This window comes from Vicia villosa, linkage group LG6 (genome assembly GCF_029867415.1).
Source record: "Vicia villosa cultivar HV-30 ecotype Madison, WI linkage group LG6, Vvil1.0, whole genome shotgun sequence".
NCBI lineage: Eukaryota > Viridiplantae > Streptophyta > Magnoliopsida > Fabales > Fabaceae > Vicia > Vicia villosa.
In genome coordinates, this window is record NC_081185.1 from 114,529,275 (window position 1) to 114,554,246 (window position 24,972).

At 32.4% G+C, this 24,972-nt stretch overlaps 1 non-coding gene across 1 annotated transcript; it reads left to right on the forward strand.

Annotated features, from left to right (window-relative positions):
- Positions 1-7,917: 7,917 nt before the first annotated feature.
- TRNAC-GCA (transfer RNA cysteine (anticodon GCA)) lies at positions 7,918-7,989 on the forward strand. The gene has a single exon. It is a non-coding gene; the product is annotated as a tRNA-Cys (tRNA).
- The last annotated feature ends 16,983 nt before the right edge of the window (positions 7,990-24,972 follow it).

Here is a 24,972-nt window from a genome sequence, read left to right on the forward strand (position 1 = left end):
AGTCGGTAAAAGAATTATAGATGAATAAACAACATTTGAATTGAATTGGTAAATTAAAAGTTTTCGATGGCTTAATTATCTGGTGAAGGTTAATAGTAAGTAACTACTAGATGGTCATTTATGATTTTTTTTTCTATGTTTATTCAATTGAAATGTAGAGATTGATCGAAATTTCCATGATGATATTTGACACTTTTTCAACTCTAATGTTGATCAATTATCGAACCAACAAATATTAATGACCGTTGCTTGAGTTGGTTGATGTCATTTTCATAGAGATGATCTATTCAATTGTATTTTTATATCCAATGTAAAAATAAGAATAATGTCATTTGTTCTTTTGAAAATTGTTAAAAATGTTCTCAATGAACAAGATATCATACCAATGAATGTTGTGTTGAGATTAGTTGAAAATATATATCCAAGAAGTTTCATATTGTTTATTTTTGTAAAAAAAAGGGAGTCCATCCTATATATAGAATTAAAGTTATTTTAAATCTCGCATAGCTTAATTTAGTGATGAAAGACAGAATCAAATGTTAAATATATATATATATATATATATATATATATATATATATATATATATATATATATATATATATATATATATATATATATATATATATATATATATATATATATATATATATATATATATATATAGGGAGCGTATCCGGTGAGAACTGATATCTTTGTGAGAAACGAGAACTATTAATATCAATCGTTAGATTTAATTAACGCTTGAGATTGTAATAAATAAAATAAATTGTGATGTATATGATTATTTCTAAATATGTATAGCACTTGGTTAATATTAAATATTGCTGACTTTCTTAGATCAAAATAGAAAGTATTTTATTTTTCCTTTATAGGTCCTTATCCTATGATCTTTTTCAAGAATTTTTTCTATATGACCTACGTTATAATTGCAATCAATAATTATGGCTCCATGACTTACCCTCATTTCCGCCATCTTCTATTTAAATTGTATTTTTTAAAATATAATCACAATAATAGAAATTTATATAATAGTAGCAATTTTTTCTTATTAATATATAATAATATAGATAGCTTTAATTAATATATTAGTTGTTATTTATTAATATAAAAATAATATATGTTTAAATATTAATTATAAATAAATTATTTTATAACAAATCTAATTTATAAAATATTTATAAAAACATATACAAAAATCTAAAAAAACCTATTATTATTATTAATATTAAAACAAAAATAAATATTTTGTTATCGTTAATAAAATTCTATTTGTTGCATCCAATAAATAATTAATATATATTTTTCCTTCTTATTATAAAATTATATAATAATATTAATAAATAAATAGTTATATTAATTTCTATTAATTGAATACAACAGTATATTATATATAACTATTTAAATTAGTAGCAAATTATTATAATATTGTACCATGATATAATATAATATAACTATTCATTCATCAATATTGTAAATATAATTTTATATTAAGAAGAAAAAAATATTAATTATTTGTTTTGATACAGAAACATATAAATTATCTTAATCATAAAAAAACATTTGTTTTTGTTTTAAGATTACAAATAACATGGTTTTTTTGTTGATTTTTAATATGTATTTTATAATAATTAAATCACTCCAAAAAACTGGTTGAAATTTGAATTGATAGTAGTCAGAGGTTTTCTTTTGCGTGTTCAAAATTATAGAAAAAGATTCTTGAAAAAAATAATGGAATAAGGGTCCTAAAAAGGTAAAATAAAATACTTTCTATTTTGATCTAAGATAGTCAGCAATATTTAATATTAACCAAGTGCTATACATATTTAAAAATAATCATATACATCACAATTTATTTTATTTATTACAATCTCAAGCGTTAATTAAATCTAACGATTGATATTAATAGTTCTTGTTTCTCACAAAGATATCAGTTCTCACCTGATACGCTCCCATATATATATATATATATATATATATATATATATATATATATATATATATATATATATATATATATATATATATATATATATATATATATATATATATATATATATATATATATATATATATATATATATATAGAGAGAGAGAGAGAGAGAGAGAGAGGAGGGATCAAATTACACCCTAAGAGTTACACCACGAGTTACACTCGTTCAATAACTACATTTCGAATTAATATTTTTTAAATTCAACCGTTGGATTGAAACATAATATCATATAGATCATACCTATAAAGTTTGAGCTTAATCTATAATGATTTGTTATACGATCAAGATATCCAAAGATTAACGTCAAAATGAGCTTTCATATAACGTTAATTTTGATGTAATTCAATGACATAGTAAATCATTATAGATTAAACTCAAACTTTATAGGTATGATCTATATGATATTATGTTTCAATCCAACGGTTAAATTTAAAAAATATTAATTCAAAATGTAGTTATTGAATGAGTGTAACTCGTGGTGTAACTCTTCGGGTGTAATTTGATCCCTCCTCATATATATATATATATATATATATATATATATATATATATATATATATATATATATAGTTTAGCTTGTAGCTTTTAGTTTCACTTGCCTAAAAATAACACCATAAAGCAACCCACACAGAACTCTAATGAAGAGTCATAAACAATGAGATCCCTAAACACTTATCATTCGCAATATAAAGACGATATTTGTTTATGGCTCTCGCTCGATACTTGCTAAAATGAAAGATATAAATCAATTCTTTCACTTCTTCTACAGAGATTTGGTACTTCAAATATCATTACTCATATTACATTAATGGTGTTGTTGTTGTTGTCTGTTTGTTTTTGTTGTTGTTTTTGTTTTTGGTGATGGTGATGGTGTTGTTGTTTGTTTGTTGTTGTTGTTGTTGTGATTGTTGAGACCCGAAGTCCTAGAGGTTTAATCTCGTTGTTGTTTAAATTGAGATTGATGTTATATGTTGTTGTTTTTATAAAGATAAGTACGTTATATGTTTATTGAGATTGATGTTATAGGTTTATTGTTGATGTTGATGTAGTTTTGTTAAGAGATTTTTTTTAGTTGTTGTTTAATATTAGTTGTTGTTTATATTGAGATTGAATGTTAGTGTTGTTGTTGTTGTTATTTATTGTTGTTTTTGAGTTGTTGGTGTTATTTTTGTTGATTAGTTGTTCTACTTCGCATAGTTTTGAAAAGCTATATGTTCTTGTTCAGTTGTTGTTATTGAGTTTGAGTTTGAGATTGAGCCTGGGATAATGATTTTGTGATTCTTTGTGCATCTCTCATCTTGTTCATCCGAACATGTTAAGAGGATATTATAGTGACAAAAAATACACTTGATTTTAATATATCTAATGTTTATTGTTTGTTTCAGTAACCCCTCTTTGAATATATAACCTACTAAATTAGTTTTGGAAATAATAATATGAAAAATTATGTTGTATTTGAAAAATATCTTACACCCGTTCAATGTTTTGCGAGCATTCTGTAACTCATCATTCATCTCTTGCTCTTTTATGGTTAAAATCTTTTCAATACTTCTAGTTTTTGTTCAAGTTTCTTCCATACTAGTTCATTTTGCCAAGCATCAAATTTTATCCTTTCAAAAATGAATTAATAGAAAATGAAATGTTGAATGAAAAATTTGGAACAATGAACGAAATTCTAACCATTAAAGACGGGAGATGAATGATGAGTTATAGAATTTTCGAAAATCATTTATTAGTGTAAGTTGTTTTTCAAATACAACATGATTGTTCATATAATTATAAACCAATACGAAACATTATATGTTCAAATATAGGGCTTTTAGAAATACGCAAATCATTTGAGATAATAATCTCAGTCGTGTTCTACGGCCTGTTGGTTAAACGACAAAACCGAAGGGAATGCGTTTTTTCCATTTAAAAATTCCAAAAAGAATCTCCCTGGAGATTAAACCCATGACTTTTACACCTTATCCGTCGATGGATCTAAAATCAAGAGGTAATGTGACACACTTTTTATGACGCCATTCGTTACCTCGCATATCAAATCGAGATAATTCCTCATACTCAACCAATATTAAATGTCTTTTTTCGTTGTAGTGATTTAGTGAGTTTTTTAATTTAGTGGTTATAGGCATATTATATGTGATTTTGATGAATATTTTGTGGGATATTGGTTATAGATATTTTGGTATTTTATAGTTTTTTTTTGTGGGATACATATGGCAGAAGACAAGTTGATTTATAATCTATACATTTTTTGTGGATTTATATTTCACGTGCATGCGTACAATATTTTAGGATGTCTTTTCAACTAGTGACATGCAACAGACTGTAAGAAAACGGAAACATCAAATGAAGCCAAAACTATGTCTTTAACACGTGCATCGTTTGTTTTAAAAAAATGTTATAGCTAGAATCCTTCCAGTGGAATCTATGAACGTCATTTATTAAAACAAAATCATATTATCAACGTCACAAAAATATGAAACTACTGGTGCCTCCCATATACCAATGGCTATAGCTTCACAATAACATAATCTTGGAAAGACACAACTTAGCATCTTCCGAATATAATTGTCTGTATCAATTTTTGAAGCTTCTACAATGACCATGATGCTAAACCAACACTTATAACCATGTAGTGTTTGTTTTCTTCATTTAGCATTCGCTTTTGGCCTATGCTCCAACACAATTTTCTTATAGTGATCATTATGTTTGATTTTTTTAACTTTGACCTAGCTATCACCTTTTTTGAAATGGGATACTAACAAAATAAAATAGTACAATTGGAAAAAAAATTGCAACCTGCTGGAAAAAATACAAAACATAAGGAAATTAAAAAGAGGAACAAAATAACAACACAATAGATTAATGTGGAAACTCTAAAATTGAAGAAAAAACACGATAGTTGTCAAATGACAACCATGTAATAACACTATGTAAAAATTGTTACAACACATAGACTACCATCAACCACCCCAAGTACACCCACATCCTCCTAAACAAATATTTAACTGCATCTCACAACACTCTAACACAAGATTATAAGAGAACAAAAAACAATCAAATACAAATTTAAAGTGCTTTTGATTGATGCATCTTGTAAAGAAAAAATTAAATTATATATATATATATATATATATATATATATATATATATATATATATATATATATATATATATATATATTATATTAAGAAGAAAAAAATATTAATTATTTGTTTTGATACAGAAACATATAAATTATCTTAATCATAAAAAAACATTTGTTTTTGTTTTAAGATTACAAATAACATGGTTTTTTTTGTTTATTTTTAATATGTATTTTATAATAATTAAATCACTCCTAAAAACTGGTTGAAATTTGAATTGATAGTAGTCAGAGGTTTTCTTTTGCGTGTTCAAAATTATAGAAAAAGATTCTTGAAAAAAATAATGAAATAAGGGTCCTAAAAAGGTAAAATAAAATACTTTCTATTTTGATCTAAGATAGTCAGCAATATTTAATATTAACCAAGTGCTATACATATTTAAAAATAATCATATACATCACAATTTATTTTATTTATTACAATCTCAAGCGTTAATTAAATCTAACGATTGATATTAATAGTTCCTGTTTCTCATAAAAGATATCAGTTCTCACTGGATACGCTCCCTATATATATATATATATATATATATATATATATATATATATATATATATATATATATATATATATATATATATATATATATATATATATATATATATATATATATATATATATCAACGTAAATAATTCACCTCGATTGGAAAACATAACAAAGGTAAAATGTGGCTTATTTTTGGATTAAAAATAAAATATGCAGGAAGATGTCACTTTAATGAAGTAAAAACATAAACTGAAGCTGCTGAGATTCGAAGTATATACACTGAATTAGTTTAGCCCTCGGTTTTCAACTAAAACCGATAGAATATATTGGTTTTCTGATAGAAAAAATGGTGCATATAGGTATTATACCTCGGGTTGTTGTTACATGAGTTGAAATCATTGTTATAAAATGTATTATTTGTAGTAGTGAATGATGCATCAAAGCCGAGAATAATGTCAATAATCCATCAAAATCAAGTATAATCAAATACAATGCTTACAATCAAATTCATAACGCTTTTATGGTTGTTCATTCTCATAATGAGGACAAGAACTATGATCAGAATGACAAGCATTAGAATAACACAACACCAAATCCATCAAGAGGTGTTGAAATTATTCAAACTTACTTTCCAAGTTTTAGGCCTTCACATTACCAATAACGGCTCTCTCATTTGTCGCATCAGCATAAGCATGTAAAGTAGCAAAATCAATAGTGTGGTTTTTAAGTTCCTTATTGTGATATCCCTCTACCTCCTGAGTCAAGTGTGATAACCATAGTTCTATAACTCTTTCTTTGAGACTTACCCCCAACAACAACTTTTCAAATTTGAAATCAATGTGATTCATCCACCTCTTAAGCATAATAAGAGCATTGGTGCAATCAGTAGATGATATTTTGCTCAAAAAGGACTTTAGTGTTTTTAAGAGTTTTATTCAACTATATTGACCTTTGAGAAATGTTTGATGTATTCTAGTACCCTTAGGATGTGTTTGATTTATTAAAAATGAGGGACTGAATATGACAACTTTTTTATATCCTGTTTGATGCAGAATTTAATCATAAGACTTGAAAAAATATATGGTAAGGGACTAGACAAAACCTGAATTTTTGTCCCAAACACAAATTATCAAAAAATATCAAAAATAATATTTAATATCTTAGTTCATAAATATAATTCTCATTATTTAATATTTTGATTCATAAACATAATATTGATATTTTATATATCAATAAATGATATTAGAGTAAAAGTTATGCATCAATATATCAAACAAAAGTGAAGAAAACAAATATCTTTCCTCATCTTCTTTGTCGTCCTTCTCATTACTTAATATTTTAATTCATAAATATTAATATTTTATATATTACTAAAAGATATTCTAGTATATGTTATATTATTTTGTTTGAGGCATAAACATATCAAATAGAGTAAAAATATATATTTTTTATTTTTTCCTCCTTAGCATTATTTAATATTTTGACTCATAATTAGTAATAAATAATATTATAGTAAAGTTTAAATTATTTCGTTAGGTGCATAGACATATCAAATAAAATAGAGAAAAAAATTTGTCTAGTGAATCGACAATCAAACACAATACAACATGAAAAATTGGCTTGTACTAGATTGTCTGGCTTTGTTCTGTCAAATACTTCTTATTTCACAAATCAAATGCACCCTTAAGGAAGTTAAATTTCAACACACATTAAAAATATGAGATCTGTTGTTGGAAATGTATAAAAGAAACCACTAATAAAATTGCTTTCGTTATCTCAAACATAACTTTATGATGTAAATTAATTATAAAACTTTGTATGCATAGTATCAAGGGGTTGAAAACGAGCTTGTTTGCTTCGTTTAGGCCGGCTCGTCCAAAAAAAAGTGTAATTAGACAAAGTGGAGGGGCGAGTTAGAAACTTTGACTCATCTTGACTTGTTTTGTAACTCCTAACGCCTAAAATTGGAAAACGATCATGGACATCTTGTTTAAGCCCGCACATGCCAAATAAATGGATGGGCAAGCAAAGTAGAGTATCAGTTCGAAAACCTTCGCTTAGTTTACGAAAAATGACAGGGTTAACATGTATATCTGACTCGTTTTGCCACCCTTTCTAGTGTCCCATAAAATAACATTATAAAAAGAAAGCCTACAGAATTCCTTCATGGATGAAAAGAAAAATCATGAAAAACGTTCAAATTATTTTACGAAGAAAATACGGCAAGATCAGGGAAGAAAATTTTGATTGAAATGTTCAGAGTTGTTTGATTAGGCAACACATTGGGGTCCATAGCTCAGTGGTAGAGCATTTGACTGCAGATCAAGAGGTCACCGGTTCGAACCCGGTTGGGCCCTTTTTTGAAATAAATATTTTTTTGTAGAAAAAAGTAAATACTTAAATGATTAATTGTTTCTAAAGCGATTACTTTTTTATAATTGAGAAACCTTTTAAATTATTTTTATTGTATATATTTGCAATTTGTTAAATTATCCTTAGAGAGAGTTAAAACAATTTGTAATCATATTGTTCCATTTAAGAAATGTTATTTCAATTTCTATGAATGAATTGTGAGAGTGAGACAAACTAAGTGTGCAAAGAATAATATTAAAACTTTAAGATCATAAAATGAAGGATAAGAATATTTTACCAAAGGTTAAAAACTCTAGGTTCTATGCATGACGTGCAACACTTCCATAAATTTAGAATCCCTGACCACTTTAATATTCAAATTTACTAAAAAATCAATATATAGCTTTAAGATATGTCCATTTTGTGACATGTGATAATGCATTCCTCCGCTCCAATCAATTCCTAGACAGAACTTAAAATACCTATGTGAAATATGTAAAACATTGCAAGAACACATATGAAAAACATCAAATTCATTATCATAAGGACACCCACCAAGAAACTAAAAAAATTATTAAAAAAAATCCTAGAACACTCATCATAACTATCACCATCATGTATGTACCAACAAAACACTAAACATATCTATAATAACTCCACAAATTACTAAATACCGACAAAATAAAGAAACATCATACCTAAGTATATCGTGCAACAAGTCATAACTCCTCTTCATGGCAACAAACTATTAATAGGTTTAAGTACAGACAAAACACTAGCCAAATAACACAAAGTAGTGATATAAATATGAGCAACAAATAAAAACAACATAATAACAACAAGAGAGAAAAATAGTTAGAAATATTTAGGTTAATACCTATTTTCACCCCTGCCATATGGGGCTGATTTGAAAAACCCCCCTGCAAAAAAAAAAAGTTGCAAGAATTCCCCTAACATTTGAAGATTCTCTCGTTTTAAACCCTGTAAAATTTTTATTTTGAAAACAAACCTTGCCACTTGAAAGACTCTATCATTTTGAACCCTGTAAATTATTATTTTTAGTAAAACCAACATTTCCTGTCATATTCCAGAGGGTTTAAAATGACATAATCTACAAGATTATAAGGTTTAAAATGAGTGAATCTTCAAATGGCAAGGTTGGTTTTAAAAACAAAAATTTTACAAGGTTTAAAACGAGAGCATCTTCAAATGTTAGGGGAATTCTTGCAACTTTTTTTTTTGCAGGGGGGTTTTTCAAATCAGCCCCATATGGCAGGGGTGAAAATAGGTATTAACCCAAATATTTATTAGTATCAATTTTAAGGGCTACATACATCTTATATGTAGAAGACAGACATAACTATAATAGTAAATAAGAGTCTACTGTATTTGAAGTTCCTTGCAGATAATATTTAACCATTTCACAAATTGAGGGACATAAGAAAAAATCAACGGATCGATCACTTATTGTTGTACTTGGTGAATCCAATCATGTTTAAAATGTAATTGTTCCTTAATTACAAAATAGATTAACCAACACATAAGAAATGAGGCAATAAATTAACTTAAAATAATAAATTAAAAAGAAACACTGCAACAAACTAACTAAAATCACATGTTTCCAGTTGCAAGTTGCGAGATTAGGACAACAATAAAGATATGTGAGTAAGAATGGATGGGATTTGCAAGAGTAAGGAATCAAAAGGGCTCAAATTTATTTACCAACATGAAGAAGATTTGAAGAAAGAGACGGGAGCAAGAACTGATGGCGCGAGAACGAATAATATATAGACGTGAACAAAGGAATTGAGAATATTATTGAAGAACATATGAAGAAATTAATCTAATGATTACTAAAACTAACGAAATTGAATACTCCCTCAAATAGTTGTCATTTAAAACACCTAAAAAACATTGTCATAACACCAAAGTAATGTCACATTTTGACATTTCAAAGAAGAAAACAAGCTTAACACTAAATCCATAAATCAAGTAGGAAAAAAATTAAGTAATAAAATAATATAACATTCATGTTTACTTCTCAAATGTGAATTTTAAAAGTCATTTACAAACAATAACAACAACATCATAGACCTCTTGATTACATGGGAAATTTTCTAAACCTTAAAGAAACACTTATCTATTACTATAATCACTTCTTCACCAACTCATGTCATATGACATAACAAATAATTGAATCCCAAAAAAATAAATACACAATCTCAATATATTGGGGAAAAATATAATTGAATTGGAATTGCACTAACTAGGTTCAGTGGTGATTGGCGCTGAACTTGGTAGGGAGAACCACGGTTTGATCCCCCGCAACTGCGATCGGGAGGGGGCTGGAACCATTTGATGCCAGAACTGACCCCCGAACCGGACTAAACCGGTGGTGATAAACCAAAAAAAAAATCAAGGCTTGATTTCTTCATTAATCCAAGCAATGAGAAAAATATATTAACACACCGAACGAGTTCATAGCATCGTCCCAATCCATGATCAAAACCAAAAATCGGGTTTCCATGGATTGATCCCTCATTTTATAAGTCATATACTTACAAACATGGAAAGAGACATGGCCAAAGCCGCTAACATAGTCTATCTTAATTACAACTAAACCTTCACTCTTCCCTTGAGATAGATTGGGGGAACTTGAATGAAAGTTACGTTTTCCCTTGATCATATATATTATGATTCCATCATCTATGAAATTCAGGAGCTTATCTAACATTCAAGGATCAACTCCCCGCAACCACATATGTTGCAATGAACCTCGACTAGAGCTAGAACTAAGTCGAGTTTAGTTGAACTCTTCTCAAATAGGCTCGACCCAGTAAAAATTATTTTACCATAAAACTCAACTCAAGTTTGACACAAAAAAATTTAAAACTCAAACTTGTCTCATTTTAAATTCACGAAAAACTCAGTTCAACTTATTAGATTCAGCTTGTTAGGTTCACTTTTTTTTGTTTCAGAAACTTAAAAGTTATTCTTTTAAAATCTAAAGGACATTCACTATAAACTAAAAGGAAAACTAAGGTTTTTGTTTTGAAAATATAATACTAATAAATATTTCATATTATAAATATTAAAGTTACCTTAATAACTATAAATTCTAAAGAATATAAAGGGATATAAGTTTAAAGTTAGGGTAAATGCTATAAATTTTTAAAAAGTATTGTTTTCTTAAAAGATAATTTGTATATATGATTTTTAAAGTTAAAGGTTTTCTTAAAATATTTAATTTAATAAGTTAAAAAGTTAAAGTATATATATTAATTGTTTAAATAATAAGTTACCCGTGAATCTAACGAGTCTAACTATACATAGTTCAAATTAACCTTAATTAGTGAACGAACTTAGTTTTTTCTCATATTCAGCTCATTTGATTCATGAACCAAGTCCAACGATTTGATTATCGAAACGAGTTTTGAGCTATGTGAGTATTGTAACACCCCTTACTAACCCCGCGGCAATTTAAAACAATTATTCAGAGTACATGAAATAAGGGTGCCACAATTCATAATAAATAAACATCATTCAGTCATGTCATGCATTCACTGGGGTAATCATCATAATTTAAAACGTTTCATGTTAACACAGCGGAATTTATCAAAAACGGACTAAGTTTAACATCTTCAAAACTTATCCTTCAAAACATCAAAACATAACTAGAGTCATAATCATAAACTCTAAACAAATCGCGTCCCCAGTGTTACAACTATCAGAGCATGACACCTGACGCTACTAAGACACTGACTCATGAGCTAATCCTCACCGAGTCGAACAGCCGATATCCTCAATCTGAAAATGACAACATGTAAGGGTGAGTCTCATCATAATTAACAAATGTTATAAGGTTATAAAGTAATAACACATCACAGTTGCATCATTCACCCAATTGTTTCATAAACAGACATTCACAACAAGTCAAACCAAAATCAATACATCATTAACATTTACAACACTGAAATACATCCAATCATGTTATAAATTATGCATATGTATGAACTGACACTATGCATGTGGTACCAACATCATCAAATGGGGATAACCCATGACCGATCCAACATCGTCCAAGATACGGCCCTGCCAGCACATATTCCACACGATGGGAATCATGCCCTTCACTGATCCAACACACCCTTATGGATACAGTATCATCAATGAACATGAATGAATGCAACATATACAACATACTTCTAATATCATCATCATCAATCATCAACATCATCATCATCATTCAAGTATGTTCATATATATTAACATCATTCAATCACAATTTCATAATCATCATATACAAAACATACACGTATTTGCATCAATCATCATACTCAATAAGAATAGCATACATGTATTTTCATCATTCTAAAAACCAATCAATCATCATCATATAGAGATTATCCTACAAGGTTCGTTTAGCTCAAAACGGCGCATCAAACGGACCAACGGTTAAAAAGTTATGCATCTTTGAACTTTTGAAAATATCTCAAAACACCAACAGCACGCGGCGCAATCACCAGTTCTCGGCGCGAACTGAGCGTCCCAAAAATTCATTGGCTCTCTGCCAAGCTGTTCGCGGCGCAAACATCTACACGCGGCGCGAAACGAGAAAAAAGTTACGCCTTCGCGGCGCGAACACAGGTACGCGGCGCAACCTGAGCGTGTTACAACTTCCTGGCATTCTGCCCACCTGTTCGCGGCGCCAACCCTATGCACGCGGCGCCAACCGGCGATTTCAGAAACCCCAACCTGCAGAAAACAGCATTCTATGCATTCCAAACACACCCAATTCATACCAATACGAACCTAGAGAAATAGAATGCACAAACAACACAAGATATGTCTCATAATACACCAATTACACATCAATTGAGACCATAACAACGCAGACATCATAGATTCAAACATAGAGATCAAACATCATACAATTGACTCAATCCCTAAACCTATCATATGACTCAATCGACTCGAATTCCATATCTATTCAGTATTATCAACCCCTAACTCGATAATAGATGATAATCAGATAAGTCCCCCCTTACCTTAGACAAATTTCTTGATTCTTGGTCTCTCCCTCTACCGTTCTCCTTCACGTTCCTCGTTCCTCAGACTTCTGTTCTTTCACGTTCTTTCTTTCTTCCCAATTCCAATTATTTTATGAAAATAATAATAATATTAGTAAAGGGCCTTCCTATATCACCCCCCCCCCTTTTACTATTTCTCACATGGCCCAAATGCCATAAACCATTATTTATTTATTTTCACAAAATCCTTAATAATTCTAATTATTAATTCAATATTCTTGATTAAATTAATATTAAAATTATACGGGCGTTACAACTCTCCCCCACTAAAAGAGTTTTCGTCCTCGAAAACATACCTCAGGTAAAGAGCTCTGGATACGAATCCTTCATCTGGCTCTCTAGCTCCCAGGTAACATTTCCTTCAGCTGGTCCTCCCCAAGCTACTCTTACTAAAGCTATTTCCTTGCCCCGCAATCGCTTCAGTCTTCTATCTTCAATCCTCACAGGTAACGTTTCAACCGTTAAGTTGTCCTTCACCTGTACATCATCCACTTGGATCACGTGGGACGGATCCGAAATGTATTTCCTCAATTGAGACACATCAAATACATCATGCAAGTTGGCAAGCATTGGCGGTAACGCAATACGATATGCCACTTCTCCGACTCTTTCTGAAATTTGGAATGGTCCAATAAAACGCGGAGTCAACTTCTTTGACTTCAAAGCTCGACCAATACCCGTCATAGGAGTAACCTTCATAAACACATGATCTCCCTCTTGAAACTCAAGTGTCTTCCTCCTCTTATCATAATAACTCTTTTCAAGACTCTGAGAAGCTTTCATCTTCTCCTGAATCATCTTAATCTTCTCCGTAGTGTGTTGTACAATTTCTGGTCCAATCACAGCACTCTCACCAGCTTCGTACCAACACAATGGAGTTCTACATCTTCTACCATACAATGCCTCAAACGGAGCCATACCTATACTCGAATGATAGCTGTTGTTGTAGGTAAATTCAATCAAAGGCAGATAACTATCCCAAGCACCTCCTTTTTCTAATACACAAGCACGTAACAAATCTTCTAACGACTGAATTGTTCTCTCAGTCTGTCCATCCGTCTGCGGATGATAAGCAAAACTCAGTCTCAGCTTAGTACCCAAAGCCTTCTGCAAACCTTCCCAGAACTTAGACGTAAATCTCGGATCTCTGTATGACACGATACTCGAAGGAATACCATGCAGACTGACTATCTTCTCAATGTATAATTGAGCTAGCTTTTCCATCGGATAATCCATTCTTACCGGTATGAAATGTGCAGACTTTGTCAATCTGTCCACCACAACCCAGATAGCTTCACAATTCTTAACAGTTCTCGGCAAACCCGAAACAAAATCCATCGATATGCTATCCCACTTCCACTCAGGAATAAACATCGGTTGCATAAATCCAGATGGCTTCTGATGTTCAACCTTTGACTTCTGACAAGTCAAACAAGAATACACAAACTCAGTAATTTCTTTCTTCATTCCAGGCCACCAAAATAGCTTTCTCAAATCATGATACATCTTGGTAGCACCAGGATGAATACTTAACCCACTACGGTGTCCTTCTTCTAAAATATTCCTTTGGAGTTCAGCAACATCCGGAACACAAACTCTGTTTCCAAACCTCAGTATACCATTCTCGTCAACTCTGAATTCACCGCTCTTGCCTTGGTTAATCAAAGTCAACTTGTCGACTAATTCGACATCAGCCTTTTGGCCCTCTCTGATCTCTTCAAGAATACCACTGGTCAGCTTCAGCATTCCCAACTTAACACTAGTAGGAGTACCTTCACATACCAAACTCAAGTCTCTGAATTGTTCAATCAAATCCAATTCCTTCACCATTAGCATAGACATATGCAAAGTCTTCCTACTTAAAGCATCCGCAACTACGTTTGCCTTACCCAGATGGTAATTCAAACTAAGATCATAGTCTTTAAGGAATTCTAACCACCTTCTCTGCCTCATATTCAGTTCCTTCTGGTCAAAGAGATATTTCAGACTCTTATGATCACTGAACACTTCAAATCTCGACCCATACAAATAATGTCGCCACAACTTCAAGACAAAAACCACCGCTGCCAACTCCAAATCATGAGTCGGATAATTCCTTTCATGCGTAGGAAGTCTTTAAATACGTCGGTGCTAATGGTGAAGGAGTTGGATTTAATTGGACAATTTAGAGACTTAAGTTGGTATGTGAAGGAACTCGTAATAGTGTTAGATTGGGTATGCTAGGAGATTACTAGTGGTATTCTTGACGAGATTAGAGAAGGTCAGAAAGCTGATGCTAAGTTGATCGACAGGTTGACTTTGAATTACCAAGGTAGAGGCGGTGGATTCAGAATCAACGAGAATAGTATAATGAGGTTGAGTGGTTGAATTTGTGTTCCTGACGTTTTGAGCTTCGGAAGGATATTCTAGAAGAAGGACACCGTATTGAATTATTGAACTATGACGATGTTAATGAGTTTGGGTGCAAACTCGGAAAGGGACACTATTATGTAGTAACAACAGTTTATGCTTAAATATGATTGTCAACTATCTATTGACAAATTTAGGACTTGATCACCCTAAATCTCTTGTTGGTAGTAGATGGAATCATATAGAAGAAATAAGCTTGTTTTGCTACCTTAATGGTTTAAGATGTGGAGTAGTGTTATGGGTACTACTCGCGGGAAGTAAGGAATTAATATGTCGGAAGCCTACATAGAGAATATGTATTGATCTATATGTTACAATTAGAATCCAGTGGATGTGAGGATGTCGTGTCGAAGGATTGTAACTCTTTTGAATAATTACCGAGATGATGAATATGTTACTACGGTTGTACGTAGTTAACAAGTATGTATTCGGCGAAATTAAAACGAAGAGTTGATGCTTTATGACGTGTAATAATTTTGTGTTGTTGACAAGGGGTTATTGTAGATTCCAGATATAATGAGGAATTATACTCTATGAAGGGAGAAATTGATTTAATTCTTAGAAAGAGTGAAACTCAATTTGAGTTGTTGTAAGAAATGGCGTATTGATGCTGATGAGTGTGACTATAATTACTTGTGTGTACTTATTCTGATGGTTAGGATGTTTAAATAGAAGAAGTAAATCAGGAATTGGTTTTCATTGGATGCGAGTAAGGATTTCTAAGTGGTAGATTAGTACCATGAATGATGAAGAATGATTCTTGAAACGAATGAGTAAAGAGAGTCGGAATCGGGTAAAACTCAGAAATCTATTTGGTATAGATGATTGTGATGAGTAATCAGAGTATTGTGAAAGAAGCGGAATGTAAAGTACTGGATAATTGATGGTGTGACTTAAGAGGAGTCAGATAATTGGAATTCAATAGTATGGAAATGTGAGTATTGAGTTTCTTGAAGGAAGCGGTTGGTGAAAAGTGTAAGTATTGTTTTATTGCTCAGATGGAAGAGTGTATCTGAGGTTGGTATGTTGGTAGATGGAATGCATTACTGCATTGTGGATCAAGTGTGATCATACTAAGGATTGTGTAATTGTATTACTCAGTTGTTGAGCGTATGGTATAGGTTGTACCTCAAGTTCTATTGTTGTTAACCTTTTGGAGATATTATGAGTGGTACACCTTGGATGGTCAAATGTGACGTAAGAACTGGGATTGGAATGTATGAAACATGGTTCCTGTTGGTTATGTCAGATGGATTTTTGAGGTTGACCGATGGTAATGTTAATTGGGAGCTGAAGAGTCAGGTGGAGGACTCTTATACGAGCTGGTTACTTGAGGTATGTTTTCGAGGACGAAAACTCTTTTAGTGGGGGAGAGTTGTAACACCCCATATTTTCTAAATTTAATTTAATTGGAAATTAAATTATTATTTGGAATTATTCAGTATTTTGTGGAATTATTTGGAAAGAAATGTGAGATAGGCTATTGGGCCAAATGTGGTGTTAGTAAAGAGGGGGTACTATGTTAGTAAAGCCTTTACTAATTAAAATGTTATGTTTCATAAAATAAGGAAAATTGGGAAATGAGGAAAAGAGTCAGAACGTGAAAAATGAGAAGTGGAAGAGAAGAGATGAGGAACGCAAAGAGGAACCAAAGAGGAAGAGGACCAAAGATCAAGAACTCTTGGCTAAGGTAAGGGGGGACTCTCTGGTTATCATCTATTATCGTGTTCTTAGATAATAATATTGATTAGGGATGTTGTTGAGTCAATTGGATCATATGTTAGGTTTAGGGAGGTTATGAATTGATGAAAATTGCATGAATTATTGATAGATTATGTGTTGTTTTGATGTGTGATGATGAATAGTGATGCAATTGATGATTAACTGCCTGCATATGATGTTTAGAGTCAGTTTTGGACTCAGATTGAGTCAGATCGCAGGATCTGACGCAGACCCGATAGTCTGCGAAATCGCCAGTTCGCGCCGCGTCCCCGTGTTGGCGCCGCGAAGGCGTAACTTTTTCTCGTTCCGCGCCGCGTGCATAGGTTGGCGCCGCGAACGTGTTTTTGTGGTTCAGGTCGCGCCGCGAACTTTGGTTGCGCCGCGTGCTGTAGCGTTAGTTGTTTTCTTGGAAAAGTTAAATGATGTGTAACTTTCGAACCGTAGGTCCGTTTTTAGTGCCGTTTCGAGCACGATGATTCTTATGAGATAACCTACGTGTTTAAATGATGGAATAAGGCGTGAATCCAATTATTTTTAAATATGATTTTATTTCTGGGTGATTGATGTATTGTACATATATGTGATGAGGTATGTTAAATACATGCTATGTTGAAATATTAATCATGTGACGATCTGTTTAATTGGATGATGTATTGTTGACATATATGATGAAATGTGACAATATATGATGTTGTTTTGAAAACATTATGATGTGATGATTGTTGAGAATTATATGATGATGATTGATGAATTGTGAATATTAATATGCTGTTAATATTAATATGTTGATTGTGGTGAATGCATGTGAATGATTGAATGATGCTTGGACATGTACATACTTGTTTGTGATGATATTGGTGGGATGAAATGAGACGATGTTAAGCATCGGATCGGTGATGATATCAGTATGTGATATGTGTGCATTCATTCATAAATCATTTACATTGGATCCCGTTGATGAGTGGATCGTTGGTGACTAATTCCCATTGTGCGGAGATTAGTAAGCAGTCATCGTGTGCCCATGGGGGTGTGAGCGATGAGGTTAGTCGTGTGCCCATGTGGGGTGGGAGCGACTTGAAGGGCAGTATCGCAGAGAGAAGTCCTGTGAATATGATTCACGAATTTTGGTACCACATGCATAGTGTCAGTTCATACATATGCATACGTTTATAACATGATTGGAAGTATTCCAGTGTTATAAATATTGATGACGTGTTGGTTGTGTGTTTTATTGAAATAATGTTGAGTATGCTTATCTGTTTGAAAGATATGTTTTGTTGACGTTTGTGTAAATGATGGATGTTCCTGATAATCTGAATATGATGAATTGGGTGAATAATATAACTATGATGTGTTGTTATTTAAGATGCAATAATATTTGTTAACTGTGATGAGACTCACCCTCACTGTTGACATTTTCAGATTGAGGATAGCTGCTTTCGACTTGGTGAGGATTAGCTCATAAGTCGGTGTATTAGTGTAGTGTCAGGTGTCATGCTCTGATATTGTAACACTGGGGGAACGTTAGATTAGAGTTTTATGATGATACTCTATCGTGTTGTTATTGTATTAGATTATGTGGGATATTGCATAGATGATGTTATGCTTATCCGTATGATGAATTTTCCGCTGTGTAAACATGAGATGTGTATGTATTATGACATATTGTTCCTTAGTGAAAGCATGACAATGAATTTATGAAAATTTGTTATAATTGGAATTGTGGCACTCTTGTTTTCATGTTTTACTCTGAGTTATTTTATAAATTTCCGCGGGGTTTAGAAGGGTGTTACAGCCCGATCTCACCACAGTTATAGCACCTAACAAAAGCACTGGAGTCTCCCCCACTAGGCTTCTTCCAACCACCAGTCTTTGGATTACCTCTACCATATGGCTTACCCTTATCCATAGGCTTCTTCCCTTTCCTGTCAACTAACTCGCGAGAGTGAGATGACTTCAGCTTGAGATTATCTTCCTCGAAGATCCTACTATAGTCCACCAAGTCTACAAATCTCCGGATTCTCTGATATCTGATACCCTGGTTAATCTCATCGCGGAGACCGTTCTCGAACTTGACGCATTTCGAGAATTCACTAGCTTCATCATTGTTGTAGTGGACGTAGTACTTTTCCAACTCAACGAACTTCGAAGCGTACTCTGGTACTGTCATGCTACCTTGAACTAGTTCCAGAAATTCAATTTCCTTTCGACCTCTTACGTCTTCAGGAAAGTATCTTCTCAAAAACTCTCTCTTGAACACATCCCAAGAAATAGCCACACCATCAGCTTCCAGTTCAGTCCTGGTAGTCAGCCACCAATCGTCAGCCTCTTCAAACAACATGTGAGTACCATACCTCACCTTCAGATCCTCAGCACAATCGATGACTCTGAAGATTCTCTCGATCTCCTTAAGCCACTTCTGAGCACCTTCAGGATCATGCGTGCCCTTGAACAATGGAGGATTGTTCCTCTGGAAACTGTTCAGCTGTCTGTCAGCTCCAATTGCAGCTCCATTGGCATTTCCTCCCAGCACACCAGCAATCATGCCCAGAGCTTCAGCGATAGCATCATCGTTTCTTCCTCCTCTTCCAGCCATTGTTCTGCTTAAATCACAACCAATTTAATCAAAACAGAAGTATCGACAGTTAAGTCTTACTAGTCGCATACAAAGGAAAGCAAAACTGACACTAAGACTCTGGTCATAACGACCGACTATGCTCTGATACCACTATTGTAACACCCCTTACTAACCCCACGGCAATTTAAAACAATTATTCAGAGTACATGAAATAAGGGTGCCACAATTCATAATAAATAAACATCATTCAGTCATGTCATGCATTCACTGAGGTAATCATCATAATTTAAAACGTTTCATGTTAACACAGCGGAATTTATCAAAAACGGACTAAGTTTAACATCTTCAAAACTTATCCTTCAAAACATCAAAACATAACTAGAGTCATAATCATAAACTCTAAACAAATCGCGTCCCCAGTGTTACAACTATCAGAGCATGACACCTGACGCTACTAAGACACTGACTCATGAGCTAATCTTCACCGAGTCGAACAACCGCTATCCTCAATCTGAAAATGACAACATGTAAGGGTGAGTCTCATCATAATTAACAAATGTTATAAGGTTATAAAGTAATAACACATCACAGTTGCATCATTCACCCAATTGTTTCATAAACAGACATTCACAACAAGTCAAACCAAAATCAATACATCATTAACATTTACAACACTGGAATACATCCAATCATGTTATAAATTATGCATATGTATGAACTGACACTATGCATGTGGTACCAACATCATCAAATGGGGATAACCCATGACCGATCCAACATCGTCCAAGATACGGCCCTGCCAGCACATATTCCACACGATGGGAATCATGCCCTTCACTGATCCAACACACCCTTATGGATACAGTATCATCAATGAACATGAATGAATGCAACATATACAACATACTTCTACTATCATCATCATCAATCATCAACATCATCATCATTCAAGTATGTTCATATATATTAACATCATTCAATCACAATTCCATAATCATCATATACAAAACATACACGTATTTGCATCAATCATCATACTCAATAAGAATAGCATACATGTATTTTCATCATTCTAAAAACCAATCAATCATCATCATATAGAGATTATCCTACAAGGATCGTTTAGCTCAAAACGGCGCATCAAACGGACCAACGGTTAAAAAGTTATGCATCTTTGAACTTTTGAAAATATCTCAAAACACCAACAGCACGCGGCGCCATCACCAGTTCGCGGCGCGAACTGAGCGTCCCAAAAATTCATTGGCTCTCTGCCAAGCTGTTCGCGGCGCAAACATCTACACGCGGCGCGAAACGAGAAAAAAGTTACACCTTCGTGGCGCGAACACAGGTACGCGGCGCAACCTGAGCGTGTTACAACTTCCTGGCATTCTGCCCACCTGTTCGCGGCGCCAACCCTATGCACGCGGCGCCAACCGGCGATTTCAGAAACCCCAACCTGCAGAAAACAGCATTCTATGCATTCCAAACACACCCAATTCATACCAATACGAACCTAGAGAAATAGAATGCACAAACAACACAAGATACGTCTCATAATACACCAATTACACATCAATTGAGACCATAACAACGCAGACATCATAGATTCAAACATAGAGATCAAACATCATACAATTGACTCAATCCCTAAACCTATCATATGACTCAATCGACCCGAATTCCACATCTATTCAGTATTATCAACCCCTAACCCGATAATAGATGATAATCAGATAAGTCCCCCCTTACCTTAGACAAATTTCTTGATTCTTGGTCTCTCCCTCTACCGTTCTCCTTCACGTTCCTCGTTCCTCAGACTTCTGTTCTTTCACGTTCTTTCTTTCTTCCCAATTCCAATTATTTTATGAAAATAATAATAATATTAGTAAGGGGCCTTCCTATATCACACCCCCCCCCCTTTTACTATTTCTCACATGGCCCAAATGCCACAAACCATTATTTATTTATTTTCACAAAATCCTGAATAATTCTAATTATTAATTCAATATTCTTGATTAAATTAATATTAAAATTATACGGGCGTTACAAGTATTGTGCAGTTATTTATGGTTTATCATTATATGGAATCTTATAGTTATGTGGGGGGGATACAATCATTTGACGAGTTATAAGTCACAAGGTCATCATGTTGTTGATCATTTAAATGTGAAAGCAAATAAATTTATTGGCCAGATGACAATAAATGAAGTCCTTCCAAAAAAATAGATTATCTTGACTTCGAGAAAAAAATCGTCTAAGTGACTACTATTGAACAAATCTATAATATATGTCACAAATACGACAAGTCTATAAAATGTTAAATATACAAAATGCAACATATTTTGAAATATTTAGATAATGACAAATATCTGTGTATTATTAAAAGTCGATGATTCTAAAAAAAATTGGGATATTTTATGGTTCCATCCAAATTCCATCATGTTATTTAACACTTTTTCAACTATAATGGTGTTCACTTATCAAGCCAACAAATAATAATGATTGTTGCTTGAGTTTGTTGATGCTACTTCCATATAGAAGGCCTATTCAGTTGTATTTTTATATTGAATGTGAAAATAAGGACAATGTCACTTGGTCTTTAGAAATAGGTCATAATTTTTTAAAGTATCACTATTATAAAACGTGCATACAACAACGCCAAAGTCACCATAGTTCTTCCCAAAATCGTGGTGACACTTCTAAACTCAAGCGCTAACATATTATTTTTATTTTTTAATTAAAAATTGTAAGGATATAATTACAGTTACTTCCGTAACCGTGGTGATACAATCAAGCTTTCCTGTATTCGAACCTCGTCTCCCTCAAATAATTTATTTCTTTTATGTTAATGCGTGCCTTTTTATTTTTATTTATATTTCAATGAAAAATAATAGAGATATCTCTATGGTTCTTTTGTAAAACCGCTGTTACATACTGGAGATTCTTTATATATATTAAACACTTAGTTTCTATTTTTCCACTGATAAAAGAAACAGCCCTACGTAGACATCATCGAGAAGAAGACAACAACATCCACATAGTGTTCTACTTTGAGGTACGTCAAATATTTTCAACATTCTTGTTGTTCAATTTTTTTTCAATGTCGCATTTGAATACAAACTCATCCAAAGGTGTTTCTATGTCTTCTTCTGTTGTAAAATCTCAATCTAAAAATTTATGTGGTTGTGATGGTCGTATGGTTTTGTACCAATGCAAGAAGGGATAAAATAAAGGAAGGCTATTTTCGAGATGTCCATTTTGGAGTGATGAAACATGTAATTTGTTCATATGTGATAAAGATATGGTATAAAAATGGGGAAATGAATATGAGAGCATTATAGAGTTAGAGCTTGAAGGTTTGAGTTATTTGAAGGTTTTGTATGAAGATTCAAAAAATAAAAACAACAAATTGAAGAACAAACTGAAATCAGAGAGATTTTATGGAAATTTGAAGATGTTATGTTTTGTTATCTCCTTTATGTTAAATATTTACTTTGCTATGAAATGTAATAGTTGAAGATGTCATATATGTTTAGGGTTTGAATTGCATTGTTCATGTTGAAACTGCAGATGCAGTGAACATGACAAGAATGCAACTAACAGACAGTTTCTTACGAATAAGTTCATTGCAAACTGTTGAATTTTCAATTACAATTATCGTTCAAGCTGTTTGTTAGTATATTAGTTTATAGTTTAAGATGATAGTTTAAGTTGTTAGTTTAATTTGTAAGTTTAATTTGTTAGTTTAAGTTGATAGCTTAAGAGAGTGATAAAGCCCTAAAGTTAAGAAGAAAGATTAAAATTTCATTACATAAACTTTCATTACAAAAGGCCTTAATAATCAAATCTAAATCCTATGGCTGAGAGGAAGATTGACCAATCATATGCTGCCTCATCCTCGTCATCAGAGTCGAAGAAAATCATCTGCCTTCTCAACATTCTTCTTCTTCTCCTCACCCTGAGAGCTCTCCAGATTCTTTCCTCATCTTGATTAGGAGGATGGTTTTGCAGCACATCAACCTCTACAGCAACAACATCTTGATTCTGAGGATGATTTTGCAGCACAACACCCTCTACAACAATAACATCCTCATTCTCAACATTGTTGGTAGCTTAAGCTAGAGAACTCATTTTGATTCCTTTGGATGAAGTTGTTTTTGTGCTATGGTTTTTCTGCTTTTATATTGTTCCTTCTGATTCTTCATCTTCTTCTCTTGGAAGTTTAAAAACCAAAAGATGCACGCATAGTTTTCTCATTAATGGTTCTTTAATTCTATATATTTTCTCTTCTCTTGAAAGTTGGAAAGATCATTTGCCTACCTCGAGTTGTTCAAATTTATTTTTCCATTCTTAGATATTCATTCTATGTATCTTTTGATGTACTTAACGGAATTGTGTACTTAATACAACTAATTTTGATATCAATTCAAAAATGGTGTATTGTTGATTCTAGGGTTATTAGGCTAAACCTTTGTTATATGGGGTGCGCCTTCCAGTTTACAAAAACGGCACAATACCGTGATTGAAACTACCGCATGAACAACACGTTACATAACAACGCCTGAACATGCGTAATTATATACCTATTCCAACTGTTGTTAAATGCCTTTTTTGTAGTAGTGTATATAGAAAATATGCCAAAATTATTGTCACTGGACAAGATACCACACAAATGAATGTTGCAAAAAAATTATCAATTGCACTATTTTATTGTGTTGGTATCACATTTCAGAAAAGGTAATAGCTAGATCAAAGTTTTAAAAAAAATCAAACCTAATGATCACTATAAGAAAATTGTGTTGGAGCATAGGCCAAAAGTGGGTGCTAAATGAAGAAAACAAACACTACATAATTGTAAGTGTTCGTTTAGCATCAGGGTCATTGTGGAAGCTTAAATATTGATGCAGACAATTATGTTTGGAAGATGCTAAGTTGTGTCTTTCCAAGATTATGATATTTTGAAGCTATAGTCATTGTTATATAGGAGGCACCAGTAATTTCATATTTTTTGTGACGTTGTTAATATAATTTTGTTTTAATAGATGAAATTTATATAATCCATTTGGAGAATTCTAACTCTAACATCTTTCCCAATACGAACGATGCATCTTAACGTGTTAAAGACATAATTTTGGCTTCAATCAATGCTTTCATTTTTTACAGCCTGTTGTCACTAGTTGAAAAGACAT